Source organism: Rutidosis leptorrhynchoides, chromosome 3 (assembly GCF_046630445.1).
Source record: "Rutidosis leptorrhynchoides isolate AG116_Rl617_1_P2 chromosome 3, CSIRO_AGI_Rlap_v1, whole genome shotgun sequence".
NCBI classification, from domain to species: Eukaryota; Viridiplantae; Streptophyta; class Magnoliopsida; order Asterales; family Asteraceae; genus Rutidosis; species Rutidosis leptorrhynchoides.
Window position 1 is genome coordinate 689,060,100 of NC_092335.1, and position 16,599 is coordinate 689,076,698.

Below are 16,599 nucleotides of genomic sequence, written 5' to 3' on the forward strand. Positions count from 1 at the left end.
GTTGGCCCATTAAAATAAGGGTAAACAGGCCCATCTAAAACAACTAGGATCATGATCCGTAGTTGACAGCCAGTTAATCTACATGTTTAAACTGTAATATACGAGTAATACTTTTGATCAAATTTAATCTATGTATAATTAAACATCTAAACTGTACAGTATAGAATTGGCTATAACATGTACTGTAGTACTTTAAGTAACTGATAATCAATAAAGTTGAACTATAAATCTTGTTAGGAAGTAGTCCATGAAAGATTTGTAATCACTTGCATCCATTAATTTCCTTGAAATTCAAGGGACCAATGAGAGCGCGACATGTGGCGCAAAAATCACATATGATTGAAAAAAAAAATTCAAAATTTTTTTTTCCCGAAAATAAAAATGTTTTTTTCCCGAAATTTTTTTCGAAATTTTTTTTTTCAAATTTTTTTTTACAATCACATGTGAATCTTCATGTCAATCACATGTGATTGTAAACCCAATCACATGTCAAATCCAATCACATGTGATTGTACAATTCAATCACATGTGATTGTGCAGGTAAATCACATGTGATTGTAAAAAAGAAAAAATTAAAAAAAAAATTTCGGAAATTTTTTTTGAAAATTTATTTTTTTCCCCAAAAAAAAAATTTAATTTTTTTTTTAAGACAAAATTTCATTCCTCGTCCCTGAACTTTACATCAACTTTGACTCCCTATCCCTTTTCTTTTTTTTGTGCATCCCTCGTCCCTAATGTATCAGAAATCTACATCCCTCGTCCTCCCGTGTATTTTCTGTCTATTTTGCCCTTACCCTCCTATCACGTGCAGAGCATGTGAGGGTAAAAAGTTCATTAAACTACATGGACGAGGAGCGTAATTATGTCTTCTTCTTTAATATTCAATTTAGTCCCAAAATCATAAATCATAAACCCTAAATTCACAAGAAACACATGATAATATCACAAACTTAATTCATTTTTTGTCATAACCAAAAAATGAAGACGATGTTGTGTCTCTGCTAATTCATATATTCACAAGTTAAATTACAAACCCAGAAATGAAAATTTACAAGTCAAACAAACGTGCTCATTTGAATCAACACCCTAAATAAATAAATTAATAAACATAAATTCAGAAACCTTCGGAGTAGAAACCGCCCGTTGAACAGATGGCTGGATCTGAAACATTTGGAGAAGTATTATCATCGGAGACCAAACCTATCATCCCTCCGTTAACACTCTGAAATATTTCAGGTCACCGTCGAACATATGTTGTTGCCGAAAAGGTTTAACGAACCAGATCCGAAATATGTAACAAAGTAAAATGGTGGCAACGCATCTGCGGTCACACCACCGCCGGATCTATTGGTCAAATCACTCGTGACGGCGGCGGTGGTGGTGGATGATGACGACCACACCACCACCCATTGAAAAACTATAAATCTAGTTGTTTTGTTTTTGGAAATCAAAAAACTTATTAAAAACATTAAACCCCAAATTAGCTTTGTACTAAAAGCTTGAAGTTGGTGTTATGTGAGTAGCAAAAGAGGGTTCTTCATTTGAAAAAATGAACAGAGCAAAAAGAAGACATAAAGTTGTGTTTTTGGTGATTTATGATTTATGATTTTGAGATTAAATTGAATATTGAATTGAATATTGATGTATGATTTTGGTCAAATCACTCGTGACGGAAGCAAAAAGGATGATGATTTATGATTTTGGGACTAAATTGAATATTGAAGAAGAAGACATAATTACGCTCCTCGTCCATGTAGTTTAATGACCTTTTTACCCTCACATGCTCTGCACGTGATAGGAGGGTAAGGGCAAAATAGACAGAAAATACACGGGAGGACGAGGGATGTAGATTTCTGATACATTAGGGACGAGGGATGCACAAAAAAAAGAAAAGGGACAGGGAGTCAAAGTTGATGTAAAGTTCAGGGACGAGGAATGAAATTTTGTCTTTTTTTAATCACATGTGATTTTTCACGTCACATGTCACGCTCTAATTGGTCCCTTGGATATCAACTTAATTTATGGATTCAAATGAATATTCCTTGTCCATTGAAATGTGACAAGATCTAAATTGTGTTTACGCTCCACTATTGCGGGTATCAAAGTATCAATTTTGATATCCGACTTGTTATTAGTTGTACTTGCATATAAGACATCTGTTTTTAATGACGTGTCAGATATTTGATATGGCGACTTATACAATTGTCACATCATCAATTACTAAACTTAAATAAATCATTAGATTTCTAAAAAAGGACTAAGATTTAAAAGCGAATACACACTATCCCGGCGGATCTACTTTAATAGCAGGTAGCACGGGCTACCACTTAAATACGCAATCTAGTGGAAAAATTTGAGATTTTTAATTAGTGGCACCACTGGATAATGTAAATTTTTTTCGATGACACTACTGGATAGTGTAAATTTTTTTGAGCTTTAACTAGTGACACTAGTCCGCCACTACACACTATCATACAAAAATTGAAGTTAGGGGTCACAATATTCAGATTGTGTATGTTATGTGGATTTTAAGAGAGATTGACTAACTTATGTTTTTAAAGATAAATTAAACTTTGTTAAATAAAATCATCACAAAATAAGTTTATTTATACATAATTATTATTATATAATTTAATTCACATTGCATATGTTTATTTTTTCCGAAATCTAGATGGGACGGATGCTCCTACTTAACTCCACTATGTACTGTCACTAAATTGTTGTCACTAAATCGAAAGTATGTAGTTAATAAAAGATTAATTACTAAGTTTTAAATCATAAAAACTGAGTGATTTTGTTACAAACACATTACACACAAATGTGTCTAAAATTTTTGAACTAGCTGCCACAAAGGTATAATCAACATGGGTCTCATTCTAACCTGCAAAAATCATTTCAAAAATATCAGTTAATTACAAAAACTTCTTGTCAATCAAAACTACGCATATAACTTTAATCAACATACGATTCACAGTCAGTGCCAGGGATGATATATGGAATGTCAACATCGCACTCGCCAAGAAGATTTGCGAGATTTTCAGGTTTGATGCGAGAGTCAGATCCATAAAGATGATCGATGCATTCGCAAGCAAACCGCATGTCAGTGCCTGTTTCCGCAACACGTTCCAAGCCCTTGATGCTATCGCAACATGCCTGTCGCACCTCACCGCCACTAGTTAGGTACTTTGTGCACGGCACAAAGTAGCTCACTACTTGACCACAATTTTTAAAAGCCTCCATGTAGGGAATGGAAATAACTATATATATGCAAACAACAATAACACACAAAGGTTTCATAATCACCCCTATGTGGTTTTGGTGTAAGAGTAATTTGTATTTGTATGTTAGGGTACTTTGTATTTAAATATGAAATGAGTGATTGGCAATTTTTGTTTAGACCTTAAAACAGAAAGTATTACCATTTCAGAAATGATGATCAAAACTGAAGGCCATTGGAAAAAGATGAAACGTGAAATTGTCTTGTTTAGGTTTCGTGTAAATTGTATCATCATTTCCAAAATTGTAAACTCGTTTGTTAAGAGTCACTGTTACGACAACAAGTGACGGAGCTTGGACTCAAATTTGTGGGGACAAGATTAGTTGCTACGTTAAATGTAGTTTAACATATGACATACCGATGAATATTGATGAATGATGATCATCAAATGTTGTAACAAATAGATCTTCAAATATGAATGGTTTTAACTATATGTAAGTTTAAGTATTTCTAAACATATAATATATTACATACCCGTAAACTACTCAATTTTTTTATTTTTTATTTTTTTTTAAAGAACGATTACTTTTATAAATACACGACCTTCATCAAAAAGATGAAGACTCGCAACAATAACATACAAAAAACTACTTGGCTCAACAAACAAACGGAACTAACACTAACAAACCCAATCAAATGAAAAAAAAAACCTACCGAATCAAAAGAAGCGAATACTAACTTGACACCGATAAAAAAACAAACAAATTCAAAGAACACTATAAAACCACCCGATCTAAAGCAAACGAAAAAAACACAAAAACATCACATCCTAACTACTCAGTTTAATTGATTCCCCCTTGGTCTTATAATTAACGTCTAATTATGTTATTTGAAATTTTAAAATTACTCTTTATTAATTTTAAATTTACTTTATAAATTTTAATTTGTATAATATAATATTCATATCTATCTATATCTATATTAAAGTAAACTGAATGAATTTAGCTTTAATTTTATTATTTTAGATATAGTTATTTTAGTTATGTTTTCTCTTAGATTTGGAATCGTGGTGGTGACAAATCCTCGGGACACGACGGATTTTCGTTCTATTTAATTACAGAGAAATTCTAGAATGACCGAAAATTTACAAATTCTTTCTTGCAAACTGACGTGTCAATATGATTAGGCATTCCAACTCACCCCCATTAACCTAACCTTAACTAAATTCTCTCTTTCCTTTAATTTTCCCTTATTGACATCCCTATCAAATACATAGACTCTTTCCCAAACCTAAAATCAATTGTTAACAGTTAACACCATATCTCTTTCTAAAGAAAATTATTTTCTTAAACTTTTTAACGTGAAGTATTTGTATAATTGATTTTAGATAATATCGTCAATATGACTAGGTACACATCATCAGGAACACATATTTGTATAAAATTTTTAATAGACATTCGTAGTAGCCACTCTTTTTCAAGTTGTATAAAACAAGGAATTGAAATTTTCAACCAGATTCAAAGAATTATTCGATGATTAAATATAATTAATCAACTTCACAATGATTAATATGTACCAGTTTATGTATCATTCAATAACATGTTTGGACAAATTTCAAACTCAAGATCACAATTAAACAAATTACAACAAAAGTTGTTCATTTAGGCATTTAGCTTAAGTTTAGAATGACCATCCCCAAAGGACTCAGTTGATTGCGTATAGAAACCCTGCCCGGTGAATGAATGGCCAGCTAGGTGAATGAATGGCCCACCCGGTGAACGAATACCCCACCCAGTGAACCAATGCCCTTTTCGGTGAACGAATGTCCTGCTAGGTGAACGAATGTCTTGCTCAGTGAACAAATGCCTTTCTCACAGATGTGTGTCAAATAATTGTTACTCCTTATCTTTTACTTTAGAACATAAAATATATGAAAGAGATCTCAAATCCATAATAAAAGAATTGTAAGATAATTGATCTAAAATCAGTAATGAAGAAAATGAATATGAAGATTGATGCATATTTATGAAGATGATAATACTGAATATTAAACTAGCAGTTACGAGGAAGAAAATGATTAAAGGTAGAGGATGAAAAAAGATACGTACATGAATTAAATAAATTAACCTTAATTAGGTTAATTGAGGTTTGGTTAATGGGTTAGTAGGGTGAGGTGGAATGCTAACTCATATAGACACGTCAGTTTGTAAATTAGGAGTTTGTAAACTTTCGGTAATTCTAGAATTTCTCTTAATTACAAAATTTTTAGGATGTTTTAAAAGAGGATATCTGCAAGTTTATTGAGGATTTTATGCTAACCGGCTCGTTACCTCTTGGATCTAATTCCCCTTATATCACTTTAATTCCAAAAGTGGATAATCCAATGAACGTTAAGGATTTTCGTCCCATTTCTCTCATCGGTTCTCTTTACAAGATTGTCTCAAAGATCTTAGCGAACATGCTTTCCAAAATTATTGGCACGGTGATTATTAACGAACGAACAACGTTCATTAAAGGTAGACAAATTGTTGACGGACTGTTAACTTTTAGTGAAATTATCGATTGGTTCAAAAAGAAGAAGAAAAAAGTGTCGGTCTTTAAGGTCGACTTCGAAAAAGTTTTTCATTCGGTTGATTGGAGATACCTTGACTTTAGGATATTGCAACTTGGTGTTGGGGACAAGTGGCGAAAACGAGTTAACACTTGTCTTGTTTCGGCGAGAACCTCCATAGTAGTGAATGGTAGCCATACTTTTGAGTTCCCAATCAAGAGTGGTTTACATCAGGAGATCAACACTATCTCCGTTTCTTTTTCTTATATGGAAGGCTTGTATTTAGCATTAAAGGAAGCACTTTCTAACGATTTGATCATGGGGGTAACGATTGACAACCTTAACATATCCCATTTTGTTTTCGAAGTTTACGTTGCTATTGTATCGGATTGAAACACTCACAATATGGATAATATTCTCCGTGTCTTGGATATTTTCCATCTTGCTTCAAGGTTAAAAAGTAATCTCTCAAAGTCAAAACTTTACGGTATTGGTATTGACTCTGCTCAGGTGCAGACAATAGCTTCCAGATGCAGTTGTGAAGCAAACACCCCTCCATTCATCTTCTTGGGGCTGCCTATGCCCTATTGGTTCCAATTCTAATCGAAATCTCACTGGGAACCTGTGATTGATAAGTTCAAGGCTATACTTTTAACGTGGACCGCTAATCTACTTTCTTTAGGCGGAAGATTAACCTTAATCAAATCCGTCCTTGGTGGTCTTGGAGTTTATCATTTGTCACTTCTTAAAGCTCCCGTATATGTCACCAAATCCACTGAAACTTTGTGTGCTTGAATCTTTTGGTGTTGGAGCAAAGAAAAAAGGAAAATGATGTGAATCAAATGCGATCAAGTCCTTGCATCACGTGAGGAAGGCGGTCTCGACATTGGTAGTAACCAAGCTTTCAACCAAGCTCTCCTTTTTAAATGGCATTAGCGTCTTGTTCATTATTCGGACTCCCTTTGGGCTCGTACTGTAACACCCTAGGCAAATCCCACATCGCCCACGAACATGAGTGATCATGGGATTATAAGGTAATACTCATGCTTAAATGACACAACGCGTTTTGGGACCACATGCAGAGCAGATGTGCGAGTACGCTGCAGTTAAGCGTGCTCGGGCGAGAGCACTACCAGGATGGGTGACCTCCTGGGAAAGTGCTTCTCGTGTGTGGTCGCCAAGAAAAAGCCGTGCGCCTGCGGGCAATGCGGACAATATTGTGGTCATGTTAAGCTGAGGTGTTACACGTACATTGGTTGCAATCCATGACGTTCATGTAGGATTGGTTGGTCGTGACTGTGTCACATCGGGTCTACGACACAGTATTATAAAAACCATTATGGCATCTACGCTTATGGTATAATTGTCGAAGATACTATGCAGATGAAGGTTGAAAATGGGTGTTATACTAAATTCTGGGAAGATCGATGGGTGGGAAATTTCTCCTTACAAAGCAAATATAATCGTTTTATTTCGTCATGAAAAGTACATGGATTGTTTAATATGTCATAGAGTTGGGGATGCCGTCGTTAGAAAATGGGAATGGATGAGGGATCCTCCTGCTGCTGCAAACCTTGCAAATTTTTTTCTGATTTAAATGTCGTGATTCTAAGTGATTCGCATGATACTTGGGTGTGGAAGATAGGTTCTGATGGGACATACTATGTCTGTGAGACTCGCAAGCTACTCGACGATAGTAATCTGCCTTCATCTTGTTACCAGACTAGGTGGAATAAAATACTTCTGTTGTAGATTAAAATATGGTTATATGACGCTTAATTATGAACCGACTTATTTCTCGTGTTAACTTGGCTTTCAAAGGTTTCGACGTCAATATGATCATTTGTCCATTATGCAGTGTTGGCAGTGATTCTAGAGATCACACATTGATTAGTTGTCATGTGCAAGTTTGCTTTGGAGGCGAATTGGGCTTTGGACTAATATTGATTGTCGGACAATGATTAAAGTGGAAGACTTCTTCACTTGGTTGGTTTCAACTAATGCATTGGCTGCTTCAAAGGCTCGTTTGTATTGTATTCTTGCGGTTTCTTTATGGTGGATTTGGAGACATATGAACCACTCTTCACATGATGTTGGCTCAATCAAGGATCGAGACCTATTTGATAACGTTAGACTCTCATCCTTTTTCATGGCTTCAAGCAAGATCCAAATTTATTTCTTCTCGGATCTCTTGACTTTGTAATCCGTTAATTTAGTTGTCCTTTTCTTTTTGTATCATTTTTGTTGTTTTGTTCCTTTTCTACTTTTGTAATGTCTCCGTTTTAACTTTAGTCTTTTTTAACTTTAGCGCCATGCTAGGCTCTAATAAAAAGAGGTGATCCTTACAAACTACTTTTTGATCCATCTACACCTAAATACCTATTTTACCCTTAATTATATTTACCATAATAATAGTATAAGTTTAACTTTCTAAATTAATCTAGATGCATAACTGAAAATTTATGGAACAAAAGTGTACATGGATCAATAAGTGGTGTGTGAGGACTGACTCCGCTGATAAAAGTTTAGCCGTTCAATAAAAAAAAAAAAACTTAAAATCTTGAGTCACTTAAGTAATGTAATTGCAAATTGCAAATTTTGCGACACAAACAAAAATCAAACTTTTAAGTAAAACTAAATAAATTCATAAGCCAAAATAGTACGAAGAATGCCTTGTTAGTTCATTTTCTTTCCGCCTCTCCCATTTCGCTTAAACCCTAATTTCACACTTCCATTTCTCGTTGCCGCAGCTTTATTGCTTTCGCTACATCGATTCGTCTACCAGGTAATCCAAACAAAATGTTATCTTTTTACCAATAAATTCATTATATTAATGTAATTGTTTTCATAATCACAACTAAATCGATACCAATTGATTAAATCTGAGTATCTATCATCGTCACGCGATATCAGGTTCATTGATTTTGGTTCGATGTACGTACTTATGTTATTTTTAGAACCCTAATATTCTGTTTACAATATTTATAACTTTTGTTTACGATATCAGGTTCGTGTTATCCGTCTTCATTTGCAGTTTGTTTAATTCTGTTTGTAAATGTAATTGTCGTTTAATATCTAAAACACGATGCATTCTTTGTTTGTACTGAAGGAAGTTGTAACACATGCGCCTGGTATGGCTCTGACACACTAAATTTAGGGTTTTAATAGCTGACTCACATGTCTACTGTCAACATCATGAGCAAATCACAAGTTTCAAAAGCCATTATCAGCCGGCTAAAGCCTGTCGATTCTTTTTCGAGATCAATTTCTACTTCACAACGATGGCAACATATTCAATCCAGACAAAACAGTGTATTTACTATGAATCACATTGAATCCTCGCTTCCTTCGAATCATAATCAGAATGCGAATCGATTTTTTGCATCAATGGCCGGCTCTTATGGTGATAGAGTTGTTAGAAACCTTTTAGCTGAAGTTGAGAGGGAAAAACAGAGGGAGAGAGAGCAGAGACAAAAAGCTGGTTTGGGTACAGCTGATATTGATGCTGAAGATGATGAGGATTACATGGGTGTGGGCCCTCTCATTGCGAAATTGGAGAAGGAGAATCAAAAAGTTGTTGACCCTCGTATACTTAACATGAGGGAGGAACCCACTGACTCTGAAAGTGAAGAAGATGACCATAGGTTCACTCATGAAGCCATTCAAAAGCGACAAGAAATCATGGCTAAGAAACTCAAACGCCATGAGGAGCTTCTTAGGGAATACACTAAATCTGGTATGTACGTTTATTGATTTTAAATATTGTAGTCAATGTTATGCTAAACACTTTTTTTGCTAGAGTAATGATTTTCTACTTGCAATTATAACATGCTTTGTTTGGCTAATTGTATAAAAAGTAGCCAACTTTGGTCTGTTTTTGTTCTGGATAATGAACTTATTGAAGCTCAGAAAATATGGTCAAATGTTATCTGATGAATCATCTGCCACGTCTTAGTTGTTGACTGGTAATGGGAACCTTTTATTTTCGCGTAAACTGATATTACAAAAAAGTCTGAAAGCTGGTTATTTTAAATTAAATAATGTAGAACTTTGATGGGGTTTTCAAGCCTAAAAGGTTGATTACCTAAAATAGAAATGGGACAAAAGGCGGTTTTTATCTTATTAACCAATTAGGTCTTCTTTGTTAAACTATATGTGATCATACTTAGTATTTTGTGTTGATTTATCATATATGATCAGAAAATATTGATGATGCTTTCAAGTTGATGTATAAAATTGACAAATTCGAGGAGAAACATTTGCCCCTGCGGCCTGAGTACCGTGTGATTGGTTATCTGATGAACCGACTGAAAGTAGCAACGGGCAAGGAAAAATTTCTTCTCCAACAAAAGTTGAATAGAGGTATCAGATTAGTTAAATGGAAAGAAGCTTATGATCCAAATAACCCTGCAAACTATGGAGTCATTCAGAACATGCACTCACAGTATGATCATAATGATGAATCTGATACTGAAAAAGATAAGCTACTGAAAGGTCCATTAGATGAGGATGATGAGGAAGATTTTGATGATATGAAAGAGGCTGATAATATACTGTTAGAGAAGATAAATGCCATTGATCGTCAGCTTGAAGAAAAATTAGCACAATTGGATCACACTTTTGGAAGAAAAGGTAAGGTTTTGGAGGAGGAGATACGAGATCTTGCTGAAGAGAGAAACTCTGACTGAGAAGAAAAGAATACCCCCTTTTCAGAAAAGTAAGGCGATTAGCTTCCCTTGAGTTACTTATCTGTTATTTCTGTTTATATAGGTACCCATGTTAGTTGCTGTATTAGAATAATATTGGAGGTGGCAATTTTTATCCAATTACCTAAATGATTGGGTAGATTCAAGATATCTTTTTTCACTCTAACGGGTCAAATGGGTAAAAATAGAAAATTAAAGGGAATGGGGCAAATAGCTTAAAAGTTCTCCCAAATGTATCTTCAATGCATATAGCCATCTAAATCTTTCTAATAAAAAAGAAAGTTAGCTTTTTTCTTTTGTTTTCCTGAATAATGTAACTTGTGTAGCTTATTTTCTTCTACACGTGACTTGTAATTCACCCATCTGTATTGTATATATCATGGTTAGAAACAAATAAAGTTCTTTTTGGTTGATGACAGGGTTTTGATGTGAAACTCATTAATGTTAATCGGACTACCAAAGTTACAAAGGTATGACATTTTAAACTATGTTTGGTTAAGAATTGAAGACGTTTACAACTGTGATAATTTTTTTATTTTTTTATTATTTTTTTTATGTAAGGAGGTCGGTTATTCAAGTATACTGTAATGCTTGCTTGTGGGAATTACCATGGCGTCATTGGTTTTGCGAAAGCGAAAGGCCCAGCAGTTCCAAGTGTGGTTCAGAAGGTAACTTTGTTTCTATAACTTGTATTTTGAACATCTATATTTTTATCTTATTTTTATTACACTATATCAGAACCAAGTAAATACGCACAATTTTTTATCAATTATATCTTTCAATGTTTCTATATATTATATATCTGATCAATTATATGTTGCAATACATTGATTTCATCACAGGCTCAAGAGAAATGTTTTCAAAATCTTCACTATGTGGAACGACATGAGGGTCATACAATTGCGCACGCCATTCAGACTTCGTATAAGAAAACCAAGGTTTGCTACCATATTACCACTTCTTTAATCCCTTTTTCAAATGGATAATATAAATAAATGAGCTCTGTATATGTTTTTGTTTAGGTGTATCTTTGGCCCGGCCCGATTCAGGGTGGCATGAAGGCGGGAAGGACTGTCCAAACCATCTTAAATCTGGCTGGTTTGAAAAACGTGAAGTCAAAGGTAACACAGCTCAATTATTATTCATATGCATTTTGTGAATAATGGGTTCTAATCCTTTTTGCTTTTATAGGTCGTTGGGTCGAGAAATCCACATAACACAGTGAAAGCTCTTTTCAAGGGTTTGAATGCGGTAAGTAGGATAATGATAGGAGTAATATATAAGTCAAGGTTGCAAAAATCGCTAATCGGGATTAATTGGTCGGGACCTTGGAGGGATTAATCGGTCAAATTGGTGATTCATTGGGGTTAATCGGATTTTACCCTTTTACAAAATATACAAGTCCTCCATGTCTTACCAACTGGGTTATTTGAGCTTGTACAGTACAAAGTCTAATCCGACCGTTTTCCTCTCTTATGACACTAATCTACTTTTTAAACACGTGTCCAACGTAAATGATGGATTTAATGGAATAAATGGTGGATCTATCATTGCTTAAAACTTTATTATGCATGTTAAACTTGTTATTGACAAAATAAAGTAACCAGAAAGGTCTTGTTCATAAATAAATGGGCCGATATTGTCACTTCTATTTGAACATATTCATGAGGGTTTTCTATCTGCAACACATAGGGTCTCAGGATGAACCCATGACAGACTTGTTATATGAAGAATCCACTATTTTTCATGAATTATTATACGAGACACCATATTAGTATTTTTTTGACATTTGGATTTGATTCATATTTGCAGATCGAAACTCCTAAAGATGTGCAAGAGAAATTCGGACGGGTTGTGGTGGAATCATATTTGCTATGATGAGTTGATTGAAATTTGTTAACATTTGGTAATGTCCTACACATGGATGAAAAACCACAACAACAAAATAACTTAGCGAATGAACAACAGGGGCCCGTTTTTATAGTTGACATCCACCTTTTGATTCGTGTTTACAAGACATGAACGCGATAGCCTTTTTTTACTACTTGTTAGCTTTGATTATTTGACTTAATCATTAGTACGGACCGGAAGATGGGTTATATGTATCTCTTCCTTTTTCCTGCAAGTTGCTGCGGATTGTGACTTCACTTTTGCTTAATTATTTGTTTATGAATAGTTTAAGGGTGAAGTATTAATACTTTTAGCTACACCTATCCTTAATTCCTTAATACGTGATAAAAGCAGCGAGATATATACAACAAGATTATTATATTGATAGCACACCATGTATGATTGTATGACAATAGCTATATGTTTTTATTCATTACTTGGTTTTATCTATGTGATAGCAAACATTGATACACGATAGCCAACTATATAACTCGTAATTTATAAAGAGAAAACAAGATTTTCACATTTATTTCATTATAGTTACTAGTCGATACTTTAATTCTCACTCACTCGATGAAGTGTTTTATTCGATATATTTCCATGCGTTCAACATAAAGCTCACGTCAACCTGAAAAATCCAACCATTCGTATCGATCAATCAAATTGATTAATTACAATTTCTATACAAATAAAATGTGTTTCAAATAGTTAGAATCAAATAAATCATCATAACTTATAAGAAATAAAATATATATAGTTTTGGCGTACGTACTTGTTGCAATCGGTGTCAAGGCTAATCTTGTAAGGAAAGTTTACGCTACAATTGCTAGGAAGGGCAACAGCGTTATCAGATTTGATGTTAGGCTGCTTTTTGAAAGCTTTCTTCATACACTTACAAGCCATTTTCTTATCATGACGAGTTACCACGGCGGATTGTAGTCCCTTAACACCGTTGCAACATTCCTTAGACGCCGCATTGCCACCTTGGAGATAGCTAAGGCACGGTGACAAATTTTTCGTTACATCTTTACATGTAAGAGCCACGGTACAGGGTGTCACCACCACCATACAAACCACCACAACACATAAGACTTTCATCGTCATGCTTGCCATTGTAGTACAAGTAGTACTATTTATTTATAATGTATTAGTTGTTCGTGTAGACTATGTGATGGATGGTACCTTGTATATATAGGGAGACTATACTCGTGCGAGAGTATTAATACATGTATTCAACTTTTTTATCATTATCATATAATATTATTATCAGCCAAGAAATAAAAGCATTTTCTATGAAGGCGCCTAGCTCGCCCTCCCATGGACCGTGTTGCGTGTTGCGATATGTCTCGATTACACAAGTGCGAGGACGAGAAAATGAAGCGAAAACTAGCAATTGCAAACACCTCTTTTTTCATTTCGTTTTTGTTCGTTTACTTTTTTCTGTAGATACACAACAATTCATACAAATTTAACACACAATAACTTCCAGTTTTACTCTCTTTTTACATATTCATAACACAAAATGGTACCCAAAAAACAAACCAAATCCAAAACCAAAACTATCCCACAAATCCAAACTAGTCAAGCTAATGATATGCAGTGGCGAACTTACACTATGAGGAGTGGGGTCCCGTGACCCCGCTAGTCTGGAATTTTTTTTTTACGAAGTACTCTTCAAATTGTATAGGACACCACTCATTTTTTTGCAGGACCCCATATATTATTAGGATTTATAGTTTTTTGGAGGTAAACAACCGGTAAAATACCTGTCAAATATAATTAGTTGTGAAAAAAAAAAAATTAAGACCCCATTAAGTTTCAATCCTGAATTCGCCACTGATGATATATTTAACTATTTGATAGAAACATACACGTATTCGTCAACAAGGTAATCTTCCAACCCACTTGCACCAAACTTCGGTTTCGCGGCTTATGCAAGTAACACATCATACATGTCATTGTAGAACCTAACACAACAATTTCATTCATCCTGAATCTCAATTATCAAACTCCTTATATTCCATCTTTACCTAAAGACGAAGACGATGACGATAATGATGTTGACACATTTCAAGAAACTCAACTCGAGCCTGAGCTCTAACGACCCGTCCTAATCCACAAGGACGAATACATTACATTTGGTTACATTGCGAGGTACTAAACCTCTATATGATACATTTTACAAACATTGCATTCGTTTTTGAAAAGACAATCTTTCATTACATCGAAAGTTGACGGCATGCATACCATTTTATAATATATCTAACTATAATTGACTTAATAATAATCTTGATGAACTCAACGACTCGAATGCAACGTCTTTTGAAATATGTCCAGAATGACTCCAAGTAATGTCTCTAAAATGAGCAAGTGCACAGCGGAAGATTTCTTTCATACCTGAGAATAAACATGCTTTAAAGTGTCAACCAAAAGGTTGGTGAGTTCATTAGTTTAACATAAATAATCCTTTCATAATTTTAATAGACCACAAGATTTCATACTTCCATTTCTCATAATCATACGTCCCATGCATAGAGACAAAAATATCATTCATATGGATTGAACACCTGGTAACCGACATTCACAATATGTATATAAGAATATCCCCATCATTCCGGGATCCTCCTTCGGACATGATATAAATTTCGAAGTACTAAAGCATCCGGTACTTTGGATGGGGCTTGTTGGGCCCGATAGATCTATCTTTAGAGTTCGCGTCAATTAGGGTGTCTGTTCCCTAATTCTTAGATTACCAGACTTAATAAAAAGGGGCATATTCGATTTCGATCATTCAACCATATAATGTAGTTTCGATTACTTGTGTCTATTTCGTAAAACATTTATAAAAGCGCATGCATTCTCAGTCCTAAAAATATATATTGCAAAAGCATTTAAAAAGGGAGTGATGAAACTCACTATAATGTATTTTGTAGTAAAAATACATATGACGACATTGAACAATGCAGGGTTGGCCTCGGATTCACGAACCTATATCAAGTATTAACACATTATAGTATAAATCAATTAAGTTTATATATTTGTTATGTATTAATTATTCTTATAATATATTATGATACTTATTTGATATTTAATTAATGTTATATCAATAATATTAGTTGAAACATAATTTTTATGTAATATTAGTATATTTTATGTTATAATATATTTACATATATATCTTTTGTTTTGCAAAATTAATAATCGTAGAAATACCTGACTAAGGGTAATAATAATAATACTAATAGTATGATACTAGTAATAATAATGATAATAATGATTATCATACTTATATGGTGATAATAATATTTATAATACTAATAATAACAATCATAATAACAATACTATTAAATGATCATAAATTCTTATTTTAGTAATAATAATAGTAATAATTATATTACTACTAATAATAACAATAATAATAATAATATTAATTTTAGAAATGAGAACTACCTTCAAAGAGCTTTTCTAAAAAAAACTGCCCCAAACAGGGCTCGAACTCGAGACCTCTCGCCCACCCGCAAACACCCTTAACCATTCTGCCATCCATGTTTTTCTGACTTATAAGGCAACCCAAATATATATATCTAGTATTTCTTTCATCTTAGTTCATCATCTTCTTCACCAAGTTTAAAATCAAACGGGGGGCAAAAACTCAACAACAATCGAACGGGTTTTCATTTATGACTTGTAAACAACATGAAACAAAAAAAAAATGTGTTCATGATATAAAAAAATGAGAAAAAAAAACACAAAAAATCCTACTGCTTGCTAGTAGCTAGAAAAAAAAAATTTTGTTTTCAATTTTGAGTTCGTTTTGGACAATATTTACAACATGAAACATGTTTCAAATCATTCCTAAAATCTATCAAAATCATCAATTTAACTTAAAACATCAAAACAGGCTCTAATTTCTCCAAGAACAAAACAGTTGACTTTTGACAATTTAACTTTGACTCGCAAATTCGAATTCGTTATTAAGAATTGGAACTTGAGATTTTGCAGGAAGTTTAAGTAAATGATTCCTAACAACTCTGCATTTTTAGTTTTTGAAATTTGTTTCGAATTTACGTTAGTGTATATTACTGTGAAGAACTCAAGAACTCAAAAATTGATTTTTAGATTAAGAGTGTTATAGGTTATGATTACAACATGAATTGTGTTGCAAATCATTCCTATAAACTTTATGGATCATCAAATTAACTGGAGATATCAAAACAAACTCGAATTTGATTCAA

The 16,599-nt window shown here is 33.8% G+C and overlaps 1 pseudogene; it reads left to right on the top strand.

Annotated features, from left to right (window-relative positions):
* The first annotated feature begins 8,411 nt into the window (after nucleotides 1–8,411).
* On the top strand, nucleotides 8,412–12,676 carry LOC139899498 (uncharacterized; annotated as a pseudogene).
* The last annotated feature ends 3,923 nt before the right edge of the window (nucleotides 12,677–16,599 follow it).